The sequence below is a fragment of the Thamnophis sirtalis genome, unplaced genomic scaffold (assembly GCF_051295495.1).
Source record: "Thamnophis sirtalis isolate CommonGarterSnake01/CBP01778 unplaced genomic scaffold, rThaSir2_p1.2 scaffold_3, whole genome shotgun sequence".
Classification (NCBI taxonomy): domain Eukaryota; kingdom Metazoa; phylum Chordata; class Lepidosauria; order Squamata; family Natricidae; genus Thamnophis; species Thamnophis sirtalis.
The window spans coordinates 23,279,809-23,284,147 of record NW_028261383.1 but is presented as its reverse complement, the minus strand read 5'-3'; the positions used below and the strand labels follow the sequence as shown (position 1 = coordinate 23,284,147).

The window sequence follows — 4,339 nt, the reverse complement described above, 5'->3', positions numbered from 1 at the left end:
AAGAGGAAGTTCAGCTGTTCCCAAAGGTGCTTTTTTCAAAAGGCAACTGGACTTTCTTCTACTTCTCTCGTCGCTTTCCAACCTTTCTAGCAATTCAGTACTCGACGGTTTTAACTCCTTTAAGCTCAACCACAGGTATTATCCGCTTTCTAGGCACAGGTGTTCCCTGTTTGAGCACCATCTCCAGATAGGAGGCAGAAAAAAAATCTTTCTCCAGTTTCCACTTAAGGCGTTTGTAACAAGTTTCCTCTGATTAAATGCTATCAAGTCGTTTTTGACTTCTAGCAACCGACTTTGCAACTGAGCCTAGTGAAATAGTGAAATGTGATGTTACTTAACCTTGTGAAAATTAGCTACGTGCGGAGCCCTAAAAGTTCATAAAGGTTTTACAGAATGACACAATCAGCTTTCTTAGGGGTGATTCTCAGTGGAGATCAAAACCTCTCTACATGGCAAAACTTTATGACTCTGTGGCTCCCAGGATTTTAGGGCATGGCAGCAGCATCAGGCAAGACACTCCAAGGGAACGAGCTTCACTCCTGCTGGCCAGGGCTGCATCCAAGAGCATCAACCACCAAGCTTCATTCTTGGAAGAGGAAATTTTATTATCTGCTAAATGCCAGGTGTAAATTCTGTAAATTTGCTTGCACTGAAGTCTCCCATTAGATCACACAGAGAAACATATGCAGCAGGTCTATTGTACAGAGGATTGTTTTTTATATATTCTGCTATTCCTCTCATGTTAATTTTAATGTCTTAGAGAAACACAACGTTCAGTTTTATCCTTCTGCATTCTGAATGTCTTCCAGATTTTGAGGCCAGAATTTCCTAGCCAGCATCTCCTTTTCACAAAATATCTGTGAGTTATAAGCAGAGTTTCTGAGTTGCCCCAGTAAGTTGCTGAAGCTTCTAAAAAATACATGGTAAAAATATTATTATTTGTATACTTGGAACCATACCCATTGCTCTTTCTTGCCTTCTGGGGCTTTGGTTCTATGCATCAGACGTCTCCAATAGAAAAAAAGAAGTCACATTCATTGCAATGAACTCTTGCAGTATCCAGCAAAGCCATAAGCTCTTCCAAATTTTTTCTGTTCCCTGTTCCCTGTCTTACTGTCCCATTTTATTCCCTCCCAAAAATCACAAATCCATGACTGGTAAAATATAATTTGTCCCCACTGGGGTAGATTTTTAAAAATAATGATTTTATTTATAAGTTTTTTTTAACACATCCGTAACTGCTTGGTGAACCGTGCATTGTCTGGGCTATTTCCTTATACACAATACTAGTAATAATTTTGTTTAGGTATACATAATAATACCTTTCAACTTCTAACAATTACATATAGATAGTAATGTTAATGTATTATATATGCTCATTTTGCCCAGGACCTCAAACTACGTGGTCCTATCCACCATTAAACCATCTTTCCAAGCAGGGTCCATGTTTCCAGTGTTTTTTCCACTTGGAACTGAACCCAGATGGACATTTCTTCCAACAATTTGGCAACCCAGATGGGTCTCCAAATTAACTTGACCGATGCACCTGGCCTGGGTAAGCCTCCCTTGCTGGCACAGACCCATTGAGTCTGTGGATGGATTTTTCCCAGACCTTGGCCATTTGGAACAAAGGTTTTAAAGGGGTTTTGAATGTTGAGTTCAAAGGCTGCTTGGAAAGGTGAGTTCCCCCCCCCCTTCGAGTTGTGAGCCGCCCTGAGTCCCTTTCACTATCAGAGGACTTGGTTTGTTGGGATGGCATGCTTTTTTATGGTATAAGGGAACTAAAACACAGCGCTATTTTAGAAGACACTATATTCGGGAGGTTTTGTTACTAAATTAGGAGATCAAAAGGCAATATTATTTGAAAATTCCAGTCTGGCTATCAACTATTGAAGCTTTATCATATCCAATAATGTGCTGTCCCAACAGTATATAGATAATGTAGGAATTAAGAACTGTCTCCTTTAAGAAACTACCTCATGGGAAATGCAGCCACCTTATGGGAAATGTAGACAGAACTGCCTTGTGGGAAATGTAGTTCCATAACATGTGATCACATCTGTGTTCCCTGATTGGGCAGCGGGTATTCTGCCTGGGAAAAGTGATTTATTACCCGTCACTCTCTGAATCGCCCTTTGTTAACTGGGATGGGGCAGAATGCGTCTCCACTCATTGAGGGGGATATAAGAAACCACAGACTTTTTACACTACATGATGAGACAAATCAAGGAAAGTCAGAAGTATCTTAACACTGAACTGTAAGTTTTGCTATTAAGAATGCCTGATAATAAACTCGATCAAAAGAACGTCCTAAGTGTGGGCTTTAAGTGCATGCCCCGAGCCATCTGCATCTCTGGGGCAGAACAAATAATATATAAAAAGGAATGAACAGTTAGATATGGTGAAATATTGAATGCAGAGGGTGAACTTAATTCTATGCAAGAGTTGAAGCGGGAAGGAAAAAGAATGAATTGGTTTTCATATGTGCAAATACAATCTAGATATGATGAAGATCGTAAAACCGAAGGTTTCTATGTTAAAATGACTGAATTAGATAAAATTTTGATTAATTAAAAAAATATATGGACACCTACTAGAGGTTAACCTAAAAGAAGAACAAGTCAAAGAAACTATGATAGCTTGGAGGAAAAATTTTGGACATTGGATTGAATTAGAGAAATGGCAGAATTTATAATCAAAATTATAAAATGACAATGTCAACAGCATATAAGGAAAATTTGTATAAGATGTTTTACAGGTGGCACCTACCCTCAACGAGAATAGCAAGAATGTTCAAGAACAAGGCGGAAAAGTGTTGGAAATATCATCAGACACCGGGTTCATATTACCATATGTGGTGGTGGAGGACTTGCATTGAAGCTAAAAGATATTGGACTAAAATCCACACATGGTTGGAGAAAATGATACAAAAACACAAAGACCTTAAACCAGAGATTTTTTTTATTTAATTATACCAGATACATATAATAAAGATTTGAAATATTTGATTGTGAATGTTTTAATAGCAGGTAGAATTGTATTTGCAAAAAATTGGAAAAATGAGACAACACCAACGCAGGAGGAAGTTATTCGAAAAATAATGAAATGTGCTGAAATGAGTAAATTGACATTTAAAATCAGAGAACAAGAAGATGAACAATTTTATAAAGTATGGGACTTGTTTTATCAGTGGCTAGATAAAAAACATGGAAATGAAAAATGTTGAAGAAGCTTTTCACACTGTAAGAATAATAGAATGAGACAGGTGATACTATAAAGAAATTTTATTATTAAATAGACTAAATAATGATGTACTGGAATATTGGTAAATTGAATATTTAGAACATTTTGTTTAAAACGAAGGAATAACAATTGTAGTTGAACATATGATATTACAATGATAACAATGTACCTATGTATACTTGATGGACAATCTTTGATTTTATATACCATTGGAAAAAGTGATGCATAAATATAAAATGTCGGAGAATTCTTTCATATTGCAAAAATAATAGAATGAGATAAGTGATTCTATAAAGACATACGATTATTAAAAAGACAAATAAGGATGTGATGGAATATTGGTTTGTGTGTGTGTGTGTGTGTGTATGTGTGTGTGTGTGTGTGTTATATTTGTGCTGATAAATAAATAAATCTTATTTGGGCACCATCATTTGTGAATCAGAGTCAGGAGTTGGGTTTTGGAAATCTCTTTTCTGCTACCTCTTCAGTGAGGAAATTGACTGAGGGGGCATGGCCCCATGGAATTGGGAGGGAGGCATGCCTATTTGGGCCTTAGTGCCACAGAACAAAAACCAGCCAGGGGAAGCTTTGTGTCAGGAGTCCTGAAGCTACAGCTTGTGGGCTGGATATGGCCTACCAACATGATGTATCCAGCCTGTGCAGTGGTAGGATTAAGCCCTGCCCCTTGACTTACAGCCATTCCTTGTGTGGCTGGCTTTTCCCGCCAGCCTTACCATCCCTCCTCCAGCTGTTAGCCTTGTATATACCTTGCAGAATCTAACAGCTCACTGTGTACTTCTGTCCATCATTGCTCACAAAAGTAAGGACGAAGGGCACGGGCCAGAGGGTGGGTGGGGGAAGGCAAGCTGGCAGATGGGTGATACTGGCGGTGGGTGTACTGACATGTGCAGGTAGTAGGGGAGCTTGTGGGAGATCATGGCATCGGAGCCCTTCTGGGGTGTTTCCCAAAGCCGGCCTGGCCTGCGAGAGGAGCATGTGGGGATGACATGCCGCTTCAGGGCCAGTTTGGGGAGGGGCCAGAGAGCTTGGCGGGGACGTCTCACCTGAAAAGACTATGGCAGAGCCTTGCAACTTT

The 4,339-nt window shown here is 39.3% G+C and overlaps 1 pseudogene across 1 annotated transcript in view; it reads right to left on the bottom strand.

The window, feature by feature from the left end:
• Window positions 1-4,339, bottom strand: part of LOC106548984 (uncharacterized) — a 95,102-nt pseudogene that overhangs the window by 8,918 nt on the left and 81,845 nt on the right. The gene's annotated exons all lie outside the window — the stretch shown is intronic.